Here is a 12768-nt window from a genome sequence, read left to right as displayed (position 1 = left end):
TACTGCTTTATGATTATATGAGTTATAGTAAGGAATTAATAGCTAATAAAAATTCTCTCCTGACTCACAAAATGCACATTTTTTAGTAGTTTTTTATTCTTTTTTTCACCTTTGACTTTCCCCTTGTCAGTAGTGCTGTGTGTTTAAGTCAGTACATCTTGAAGTTAATCTATGTGCAAATTGCTGTCTTCTTCTGAGTTGTACCAAGATTTGTTGCACAGAGAAATTAAGTTTGTGTAGGATTTGACATCTCTTGCCAATACTGATGCATTCAGACCATTCCAAGAGAGGTCAGCTTTCATGAAGTGACATTCAGAGTCAGTATCATCATCCTGAAAAGGAAAAATTTACTGTGTGTAGCTAATGAACCTGAATGGCCTTACAGATGATATTCAGAGAAGATGTGGTCATATAAGGAAAAAAATACGCAGGCCATTTGGTGAGACAAAACCACCTTTACCTTTTCTAAATGTGCCAATCTGATGATTCATCCAGTATCCCACTGACACAGAAAGTTCTTAATCACTTACTTTTCATATAACACTTCCCATAGATATATGATCAGGCAGAATTTCTGTTGTAGGAGGTATGTGAAAGGTGTGTTCTTCCAGAAATCCGCTGGAGGTATCACAGTTTCAGTTATTTGGTCCCTTGTTGGTTATATTTTCCCTTTGATTTCTATGTTTTTATGTTGCAGTGTTTCTCTAGTTTTCACAAGGAGTTTAATAATCTTCTGATAATTAGTTCTATGTGTATTTGCTGAAGGGAACAAATGTGCTTAGAAAATGCATACAGAGCTTCTTTTTTGTCTGCAACATCTAGACAAAGACTGAAAAACTGGAAATGGGAAATGAGGGTTATCACAGCCGCTGAACCTGTAAAACAGAAATGAATTATGGAACAGTTACATGGGAAGAAAGAAAAATCTGAGGGAACTCAGTATGGTTCATTTGTTTTTTTCGTTGAAGGCCAAAACATTTGGGGGAGGATCTCTACATTTTTTGATCCTAAGGAAGGAAAAAATGCCTCTGAATTTCCTGTTACTTCTTAGTTTTATGGGTTTTTTTGTTTGTTTGTTTTTGTCAGGCTGAAAGGTATTAGAAATTCTTTTTCATACACTTGATACTGGCTGACACTTCTTTTCAGAACTATGGTCTCTGTGTAATGAAACCAGTTATTGCTATGTTGCAACAGGAAAGGAATCTAAGAGATTTCGGTGCTTTATTCACCAAGTAGACAAATTTTGTAAGAAATGGATTAAGACCTGATGATGCATTCCTGTGCTAAAAGTCAGAAATGCATACCATGCAGCAACTGTAATTGTTGCTGTAGCCCCTCTCTGCTGTCAGAATTTTACTTTGTCCAAGGGAGTCTTTCATATGTTTTCTCTTATTCCAAAGTAAGCATCTGCAGGAAGTCTAGTGAAAAGTATCTATGGCTTTCCATATAGCTTCCTCTAGATAGCTAACTGTATATTTTTTATCTTACTAGGCAGTAAGATATAATTTTCAGTAAGCATTACTGGCTACATTCAGGAATGTTATTGGTTAAATATATGAATTTTGGATATATCAGTAAATATTTTAGATACTTAAAAATTATACTGAAAATGTAAACATTCAGGAATCTTGTGAACTTTTATCCTAAACGTTCCTCACATCATATGTATAACAACTTTTTATGTTCTCAAACATATAAGGTGTCTGTCACTGGGGAGAGAAGTTGGGAAAGAAATGGAATCATGCAGAAGTGCTTCAATATAATAGCAAATGTCAGTTATGAGAGACTTCAATTTGTAGAGAATAATTTTCATGGCTGCAAATTAAAATTTTAAATCAAATCTCTGATTCCTTGGTATTTTTAAGAAATAATTATCCATGAGATATTTCAGAGATAAGATTTTAGCATTCCTCTTTAAGATGTCCCTCTGCTCAGGATCAGTTCAGTGCAATTTACAGATTTTTAGTCTAGCCTTTTCTATATAAAGAGCTTGCTATTTTTCTCACTCTTTCTGTTTTGATTCTCCTGAGCCTGTCCAGTCATCAAATATCCTAGTAGATCTATTCTGTATTTCTACAAGCCCCAAAGCTACAATCAAGTGGAAAAGAACATTCTAATAGGAACAAGAACATTCTGTAAATGTCATGAAGAAAAATGTACAGTTATATGCCAGTGAACATCCCACTCCATCAAAGAGGGGGTGACATCTGACTGGCAGTAATCATTCTCATGTTTCAGAAAAAGTACACTATGATACTTGTTGATGATTAGTAGGGAATATTTCATGTCAATGTTTGTCCTGAAATCTTGCCCCTTTGAGTAAATGACAAGAAATATTTAGTAAAATCTTTTAATGTTTTTATGTAATTGTACAGAAATTCAGAAGACCATTGCTGGTCTTAAGAATTATTTTCTCTCATCTTATGCTTTTGTTTTATTGCCCCTAAGTATTCTTTTTTAATTATTTTCCCCTCCTCCACCCCCAAAAAAAAGAAGCTTAATTTTTTTGTTGTTGTGGATATTTTTTCCCCAAATCTATAATATTATTCTCAGCAGAATTCCTGTAAAGATTTTTTCTTTTTCTTTTTCTTTTTCTTTTCCTTTTTCTTTTTCTTTTTCTTTTTCTTTTTCTTTTTCTTTTTCTTTTTTCCTTTTCCTTTTCCTTTTCCTTTTCCTTTTCCTTTTCCTTTTCCTTTTCCTTTTCCTTTTCCTTTTCCTTTTCCTTTTCCTTTTCCTTTTTCTTTGTTCGCTTTTTTTTTCTTTTTCTTTCTTTTTCTTGTTTTCTTTTTCTTTTTTTCTTTCTTTTTTTTTTCTTTTTTTCCTTTTTCTTTTTCTTTCTTTCCTTTTTTTTCTTTTTTCTTTTTTTCTTTTTCTTTTTCTTCTTCTTTTCCTTTTCACCTTTTCCTTTTTCCTTTTCCCCTTTTTTTTTTTTTTTTTTCTTATTATTTGTTCTTTTCCTGTTCTTTTTTCCTTTCCCTTTTTTTTTTTTTTGTTTTCGGGTTTTTGTGGCATATTTTTGTACTTTTTCTGTTTTAGTCTTCGTGATTTATATTTATTTTTTTTAGCTTTTGTTTTGTTCTTTGTGTTTTTGTTTTCCAATTCTCTTTTTCTCTTATTTCTTTGTTTGATTTTTTGTTTTTTTCTTTTTTCTTAATTTTTTTTTTTTGTTGTTTTTTTTTTTTTTTTTTTTTTTTTTTTTTTTTGTTTTTTTTTTTTTTTTTTTTTTTTTTTTTTTTTTTTTTTTTTTTTTTTTTTTTTTTTTTTTTTTTTGTGTTTTTTTTTTTTTTTTTTTTTTTTTTTTTTTTTTTGTTTTCTTTCTTCTTTTTCTCTTTTCTTTTTCTTTTCTTTTCTTTTCTTTTCCTTTTCCTTTTCCTTTCTTTTCTTTTCCTTTTCCTTTTCCTTTCCTTTTTCCTTTCCTTTTCCTTTTCCTTTTCGCTTTCCTTTTCCTTTTCCTTTTCCTTTTCCTTTTCCTTTCTCTTTCTCTTTCTCTTTCTCTTTCTCTTTTTATGCAGAAACAATATTGTATTTGAAGTGAATTGCTAAATTCAAATATTGATCAAAAGACATTAAGTCTCTGGAAGCTTTGGTGTTTGGCTGAATTGGCTTTGCATTGAGACTTCCATCTGCGAAGCCAACTGTAATGATAGTACTGAAGCTCTTCATAATTAAATCTTCACATTCTGAAAAGTGAAGTGGAGTTTTGTACTGAACAACTCAGTGATTTCTACCTAGAAGGACTGGAAACAGTGCAACACTGACAACAGAACAATCCTTCCTGTCATGGCATTAGAATGTACTTAAGTGAATAGTTTTAGGTTATCTGGAGGTTATGAACTTGTGAAGGTCAACAGTCAACTTACTTAATTTTTACACTGCAGTCCCTACAGAGTGTGATGACAGTCAGGAAACCCACTCCTGAAGGCTGTCAGAATAGTAATTAATATTAGACAGGATAGAGGAATTTAGGGCTTAAGAATAGCTCTTGAGACGTCAAATTGAAATCCCTGTTACAGGAGAAATGTTTTATACACTTACTGTGTTGTATGCTTCTTACAAAACCACAGTTGACACAGATTTTCTTGTTTTAACAGGAATTTTTGTTCCAGTATGTATCTAAACTTTTGGGATCTATTGCTTTAAGCTCTTACCCTTAAAATATAATAAAATCATTTCTACAGGAGTAATTGTAAAGTTATTATAAAAGCTGCCTAGTCCTAGGCTCTTTCAGCACTCACCATTGAAGACTGGGAGGAAAAAAATCAGTCCGACTAGCAAAGCTTCTGCCTGCTCACTGCAAATAAGCAGAAGCTTGAGGCTTGTGGTTGGCTGTACAGAGGTGCTCCACTTCCAGTCAGATCTTAGCATCACTCCCACCACAGGCATGCCTACCCAGGGTGTCACCACTGCTTCCAAAGCTATTGAAGGCATGTATTTGGAAAGCAAATTTTATTTCATTCTCAAACCATAAAAGAAAATATTAATTCATTATCTTCTGAGAAAAAAAGAGAATCTAAAATATGGTTCTTAAAGGACAACAACTCCTGAGAGTTATTGAGACTATTTTGAAGATGCTTACTTTCACATTCAAGATGTGTTGCTAAAAAATATTGATCAGTTATGTGATTTTGACACTTGCATCTTCAAATATGTTGAGCATATGTTCTTTAGTAGGAAAAATATTTGATTTGAGGTTATCACACATTGGATTTTATTTATTTATTTATTATGATTTTGATTCATATGTCTCTTAGTGTCTAGATTCTGGATTTTAGATAGTCACCTTAAGTACAGGTCTGAGACCTTCACTTTGTTTATCATCTTTACTCTGGCACTATAGTTTTTTTTGTAACTGTTGTCCAAAGCAATTCTGGAGTTTCTGTAATGTTTTTCATGTAAGCTTTGTATTTCCAGAGAAGCAAAGCTGCCTCAATGCTAAGATGGGAACAAAGTCAAAAAACCTTGATTAAAACAAAGGGGTGGCAAGGTTTCTGATAAAAAAAAAATAAATTGCTCAAAATGCTGATGGTCTTATGAAAGGGCTTTAATGAATATTGTTACTCAGTCTTTGCAGAATAAGACTGAGGAAAAAAAAAAAAAAACAAACAACAAAATAAGGATATCCTTTAAATTACCTAAGAAAGAAAAGTTAGATTAAATGAGGGAATAAAGAAGATTTTGCACATGAAGGTAAAGGAGGACTGGGGTAAGACAGGAGGAGCTATTTTGTTAATCTGAATTGATAAAGATATCACACAAAATGAAGATGCGTTTTACAGCTCAAGCACACAGGTATATCTGATGACAACTCTACGAGGGGCATCTACAGAGATGCAAACAAATAACAACAACTAAAACACAGAACAGTGTGAGTTATAAATGATAGTTTACTATAATGAAATCTAACAGATTTAATAGTTGTGACAGGATGAATCAAATGTTATAAATATGATACTGATGGAAATTTTCAAAGACAACCAATACATTATTCTTTCGTTCCCTTACAATTCCAAAATATGATGTTTATAGCTATATCTTAATCTTTGCTAATGAGCAACTTATTTCTCCTTTTAAGGCTTCCTTACTTGAAACAAATGTCTATCTTCAGATGAATAGCCAGTCACTCTCCATAGTCGTTTTTGAAACTCACTTTTCTCAACTAAGCACGTACAGCAATTGAGTACCAAGAATCTTGCCACTTGCTTCCTGGAAATACTGTGAGTTTGAACATTCACAACAGGAGGAGCAGATAATGCTTTCTGATACTCCAAAGAAATTCACTATGAGATTCCTGAATTCTTAAACTGGTGCATTAAAGATAAATAAATTTCATCATTGGTATAAGTCCTATCAAAACTGTTCATTAGAATGCATATTCACTTATTATCATAATGTTAATTTTGGAAATGAAAATTTTGGAGAAGATATTTGAGAGAGTGAAAATTATCTTAATGTCTTGCACAATGGAGAAAATGAAAGGGATGGATGGATAGACTTTGTCATTAACTCTTATTATGGAAGCCTGCACAGACTAATACATGCAGACTGCCTAATAAAAGGCTTGAAGGCTGAAATATCAGTGTTTCATCTTACTGTTTTCTTCCTTTCTACAATACACTGTGAAAATGCAATTATATGACTTTGTAAGTTATCCATAACAGTGAAGCCAATTTTTCATGCATAGTAATGTATTAATGCAGTATAAATTTTGCTTGGATCAAATGATGTCTTAAAGATGTTATTTGATCAGTTTGATGTTTCTATTTCAACAGTTTTTACAGAATGCAGATTCATACTAAATAGTATTTCTAGTTCTTGTCAAAACATAACTCTGAAAAACTGGAGAAAAACTTGATCCCAGTGAGTTCTTTTCAGAATTATAAATCTCCATTGAAGTTACTAGAGTAAAACTTACTCTGTTTTATTATTTCAGTTTTCTTATTTCTGAGGCATTAACCTAAATGGTTAAGTTCTGTTATCTGTTGGTGTGCTGTTTTTTGTTGTTATTCTTTGTATAAATTTTTGTGAGCTACCTCTGTTGTCTGAAATCTTAACCAAAGTCTCTTCATGTTTATTTAATGAGAGATGACCTTTCAAAGCAGTAGGTAAAGGAAGAATATATAATATATACATGTAGCCTTTTTTTTTTTTAACATGTTTTATAACACATACAGATCTTTACTTGCTTTCTTTGCATGTGCAAAAATGTGGTTTGATAAAGATGATGTGACATTGTATCTAGTGGTGCTGTGAAGTGCCGCTGAACTGTTTGTACTGAGCTGTTATCAGCACAGTGATGGACAGTGTGCTAGAAGACACTCATGCTCATTCAAAATACATCTGTACGGCTCTGTTTTCTGCACTCAGCTTTATTCATGTCAACAGCTTTTTGAAAATCTCTTTTTGTTTTCTTATCTTGATCAGTTTTCCATACAAAACTATTTTTTATTTGATTTTTTTTTTTCAAATTGGGCTTCTCAGGCTTTTCGTATAATGTAAGAAACCAGCCGGAAGCTCCCCCAGGCCATCTGATCACAACCTCAGCAGGAGTGTTCTGAATACATAGTATTTTCTTTTGAGTCATTCTCAAGCTTTGTCCATTATTTCCAACACTGAAAAGTCCAGATATTAGATAGTTCTGTCAGGCTTCTACTGCCACTGAGTCAGGCAGGAAACACTTATTCCTGTGACTCAGAGGCATCATACAAGTCAGGGAAATATATATAAATCAAATTATAAACATTTCTTGTTCTTCTAATGGAGAAAAAAAAAATAGGTAAAGCTCCAGAGTTGTTGCTATTTTTTGTAATTACTATTATTATTTATTTTTCAAATAATCTAAGCATTATTCTTTTAGGATTTTGAATTTTAGGAGAAAGTAAATGAAAAAATATGATAAGCACTTTGAAAATGACTTTAGGTGTTACATACAATCACTTTTTTTTTTTTTTTTAATAAGGTAAGAGATTCAGTTAGAAACTATCATTCTCTTTTATTATAATTTAGCATGTTTTGCTTTGTTTTTTATTTTTTTTTTTCAGGCTATGTACAAGGTATTTGCTGCCCAGATCTACAAGAAAGAAGCTCAAAACCTTCTCAATATAGGCCTCACTCTATATCTTTTAAAACTAAATAAGTAGATAGATGTTTCTAAAAACAATCAGCAAATATATTAATTGTTCTGTGATTTAGAGAGCTACAGCTTCATAGAAAAGCCCTTTAAAATATGAACAAATGATGAAAAGCTGTGATTCCTCTTGATATATCTCACACTCATTGATGCTCTTTGGATTTAAACATAAAAGTGAAGGAAAGTTCTCTGTTCCTTATTGAATTAAAGAAGGAAGGAGAGAAACAGCAAATCTCATTGTGGGATTCTGTCTTTAAACTGCTTGGTCAGCCATTGAAATGATTTAATGATGACATTACACTAAGAAAATAAAACTGCATTAACGGCATGCATATTAGTTAACTTTATTTGCACATCATGAAAATAGAATGGATTCTGAAGTAACAAGACATAGTCTGGAAAATAAATTCTCCTGAACTACCATTGTGAAACAGAGGTATTAGAGGTATTAACATGCATGTAAAAGCTGATGAATGAAGAATGGTTGTAAAATTTGTATCATTTTTTCTCTAATATGTTTTATTGCTTTTTATAACACATGTTCTGTTTAAGAAAAAAAAAATGTATGGTAACAGGCTGGAAGATGCTATTTTCAAAGGGATAGGAAAGAAGAGCTTTGTTGTAAATGTTTAAAATAATTTAAAAACAGCCTTGATGGTCTAAATTGTGCTGCAGAAAGATATCAAAAAGCCTTTTGATACCATCAATCTTGAATTTATTTATGTGCTATTAATAATACACAGTTAATGTTTTTTTTATGAATCATTTGAAAATATTTTCTCTCTGACTAAAAAAGGCCTTAAGTATATTTGGGTTGGGGAATCCAGAAATATTTAACAAATGTTTTTATTGCCTCCATCCATTTGGTAGGCTCGGATTCATTTCCTGTGGCTCTGCTGAAAGACATATCAGATGCAAATGAGACAAGGAAGGATTTTGAACTCCTCTTAGCTCATAACATGAATAGGAGAGGTGCAGCTCAGGATCAAAACCTATTTTTTGTTTCTATTTCACTGAAGAAGTAACTATGGCAGAACCTTGGTATTCATGCTGGAATTATTATTGTATTCCTCTGATGGAGAGTGTGTTCATAAGAGCTTTCTCTGCAATATCTTGTAAGGGTGAATTACAAGCTTCTATTGCATACTCTCAATTCAGTTTCTAATATTGTTCTGACTGCACTAGAAATGGAGCCTTAAAAATAATTATGGTCTCTGATGCATATGGAAAATGTAAAAGCCAGACACAAAATAAAAGGATTTCTAAGACATAAAGAAATCCTTCCCTCTCCTTCATTCTTAGTATCCCCAGGTGAATTCAGAAGAATATTGAGCCTAAGATACTCTTCTCCCCTTGAAGTGCTCAGAACTGAGGTTTTAAGCACTTAGATTGTTCTTCAGACAAAGACAAGCATAGAGAAAATTCTGATTTCAAAGGTAAAGCAAATGCAAAGAAACAGTTCCTTTCAGACTATGAGAAGCTGAGTAAAAAATTTTCTGCATGTGAACAAGAATTTGCCAATATTGCAAGGCATGAAATTGTACAGATCTAAACAGTTTATGATTGTCTTAGACCATAACTCTCCCACTCTCTGAGAGCTTTTTTGTCATTCAGTATGATTGGTTTGTGGAAGACACAGAGTCACTGCTGCAAGTCAATGGAAAAGTTCTTGTAAATGTTATGCTTTCACTAAGGGTGACTTATCACCTCAGCTTGACCTTACACTGTGTCCGACCCATAGAGGGCAGTGACATGCAATTAATAACAGCTTTCAGAGAGTGAAACCAAGACATCCTCTTCACACATAGTTTTACTAGTCTCAGCATGAGTTTTGGGGAAGGAAAATATCAAAGAAACGGTTTACTAAGATCAGGGGAAAAAAAAAAATCTAGTTGTTATGTGTTAGTGGTGACATGATATTGTTAAGTTTTTGCTGTCAATTGAGATACCTTGCTAAAAAGTGGAGTTTGCACAAGTTTTTAGAGAAAATATATTTTGCTTGTGCATTTTACGTCAGTGAGCTCTGAAAAACTTTGTTTTTCTCCTTGGAATAGTTTCATATATGTAATAGTCAAAATTACGATTTGGTCTCTTGGCTCAGAATTCATCTTAGCTTTCTGTTTGAGAAGACAGGAGATTTTCATCATATATACTGGCTTCTGGATGCAATTTTTTATATTCCTCTGAAACACTTTTTTATTTTTATTTATTATTATTTTTTAACTGAGATTGGTAGGATGGTCTTTATGCAAGAATCTCTTTTCCGCGTTTAACTGAAGTAGAAATGATGACAAGAGTATGTAAATGGAAAAGTAGATGCTGACTAGGTTTTAGAATTGAAAAGGAGAAGTTAATAGAAGTTAGAGTGTGAGGTGAACAAAACTGAACTGGAAAGGAGTACAAGGAGAATGTCTTGTGGTGTGAGGATAATGTGTGTTGGTAATGTGATTCCTAGCATATGATGCTTACAGGACTAAATCAGNGAGGAAGCAAGACAGATCACAGTGTTCGGGTTTTATAATTTCCACTAATTTTGCTTGTTTGTTTAGGACCACATGCAGTTAGACTCTTCCAGGGTAAATAGGAAAATAAGATTTTTACCCTGATTAATAGCCAACATAATCAACCCCCACATGTGTGGTCCAGCTCCAGAATTCTAATCAACTTTTGTCAGTCTGGTGGAGATCAGACTTAGAAAGGGTTGACAACCCTGTTAGAAAAGCTATCTAGGCACTCTACCAGTCAGTAGAACAGCCTCATCAAAACACAGGGAAAGGTGATTCTGTGGCCTCCAGTCTCCTCTGTTCTGAGACACATTTCTTCTTATTGTCACATATCTCTTTTATATGAATACATGTGTATTAGAATTGGAAAAGGTCATAGGTTTTCTGGATGCAATGCGAAGGTCAAAGCACAGTCATTTCCCCCCACCTCCAGGCAATATAAGTGTTTATGAAGCATACGCATTCCAAAGACATGAAAGAAATGCCTAAGTGCCAGACAGATTAAATGAATGCAGAAAAAACAAAACAAAACAATAATTCATGAAATGGAACCTGCAAATCTTATAAGCTATGATCCTCTCATGCCAAGTGTATATCCAGAAAAGTGTACATCTCACATCCCTTAGCCAAGCCAGCTCCACTGTCTGGGCCGGGGGAGGGGAGGGCCAAGTGTCCTGCCTGTCTCCCTTTCATACCTCTTTGTGGTTGTTTCATGCAGACAATGTACTTGTACTATTGAAAGAGACCAATTTATTTTATTTTATTTTTTAATTGGTTGGAAATAGAATGTTAAGGTATTAACAGGTTGACTGCTGTTCTTCCCCCACCATCCAAATATTTCCAAGGTATGTTTCCCAATAAGAAAATATGTATTTAAATATGAATATGTATGTATCCATATAAAAAAAGATGTATTTTGTGGAGTCCAGATTGGAACAGCCTTCATGCAATTTTACAGGAGATAGGCTTTCTTTTCATTTTGCTATGTAGAGCTGAACAAGTGCAAAGTCACCCTATGCTGCTTTCTGAAATGCTTCTGTTGTATAGGGACTGCTGATGATGAGCCCAGTCAGAAAAAAAAATAGCTTTCCCTTCTATTCCTTGTTATCATTCCTATACTCAGGACTTTGTGAGATGTGAGGACATGCTCACTTTTTTTTTTTTTTAATTAAATTAAATTTAAATTAAATTTCTTTCTAGCAAACTATTTTCTACATATTTCAGTGTCTCTTGGGTGGGGGATTGGGAAGAAGTAATGCTCTCATTCTTGCAACTGCAGAAAGACTTGATAATTCATGCTTATGACATCATTGCTAACAACTGAGGATGAGATTACAGTTAACTGTGCTCCCTTTTACATTTTCAGACCTTATACAAACATTTACCTCTGTACATTGCAAGTTCCACTGATTTCCACACAACCGAAACGAACTGCAGTTTTAGTTATACATTTGGGTATTATTGTTGTGATATATGCAAGTTATGAATGTTTATTTAAATACATAAATTGAAAGGAATTCCCTTATTAAGATTCCTATGTTCACTGCTAATAAACAGTACTGGGCTACTTTTGTAAAATTAATGAGTTATGTCCTATAGATAACGTCTAGGGATTTTTTCTATTCCAAAAAAGTCCTCTGTGGCAGACAGAAGAGGTTCCAGAAACAACAAATTAATTTAATGTTGAAAACTTCTCTTTTAAGTTTTGCTTTATTCTCCATGTCAGAGACATTAAAGCCAAATGTATCTCATCATAACTATGTGCTTTATTCATGTCATGAGTAGACAGAAGATGTTTCCAGACTGAACAAATTATCCTAAGAATATGTAGCACTCTTATCGAGATCATTTAAAAAGACTATAAACAAGGGAATAGATATTTAGGAGTTACTAAAATAATTAAATTATTAACACAGATTTGATGAACAAGAAAAGCAAAAGTAGTTAGATTTAAAAAAAAAAAAAAGTTTTATAACTGCTAAAATCAACTTCAATTACAGCATTTGCTCTTTTTGAGCTCTTTGTTATTACAGATTCTTCTGCACTATGTTTTAAAATTGAAATTTAAGTGTATTTTTTAGAAAGGTTTTTATATTCATTCTGGTTTCATCTCCCCTATGTTGTATTGATTATTGGCCTGAAAGGGAGCTGGCATAACCTACTGAAAAAATGGATCTCAGATGTGATAGCACATGATGATCAGGAGTCTCACTGTGAGAAATATGCTGTTAAAATCACAACCAATTGTCATCAACCATCTGTGGAATAAGTGGCACAAAGCACCTATTATGTTATTTTCTCTTTATTTGAATGTGTCATTGACTTTAAACCAATGAGACATCACCAATGAGCAAGACTGCCTCCTAAACTGCTTGTGCAAACTCTCCTTGAGAGTTACAGAGAGATACTATTGCTACTAGTATAACACCATTAGGTGGACACCAGTGGATCTGTTCAACTGAATATCTGTGGACTTCAGATAGTTGTGGAGACTCTTTATTATGTTTTTAGTTAGATATCTAGTGAACAATAAAAAATGCATTTTTATTAAATAATTACATAAATTTATTAATGAAGATTTTCAAAACCAGCATTGTAAAGCCACACCTCAATAACTCTGTTTTATGGTAGATCTGA

The 12768-nt window shown here is 32.9% G+C and overlaps 1 protein-coding gene across 2 annotated transcripts in view; it reads left to right on the top strand.

The window, feature by feature from the left end:
• MALRD1 (MAM and LDL receptor class A domain containing 1) overlaps nucleotides 1–12768 on the top strand; it is a 204643-nt gene that overhangs the window by 110590 nt on the left and 81285 nt on the right. The gene's annotated exons all lie outside the window — the stretch shown is intronic.

The sequence above is a fragment of the Coturnix japonica genome, chromosome 2 (assembly GCF_001577835.2).
Source record: "Coturnix japonica isolate 7356 chromosome 2, Coturnix japonica 2.1, whole genome shotgun sequence".
In the NCBI taxonomy this organism is placed as follows: Eukaryota; Metazoa; Chordata; class Aves; order Galliformes; family Phasianidae; genus Coturnix; species Coturnix japonica.
This window is presented reverse-complemented; position numbering and strand designations above follow the sequence as displayed.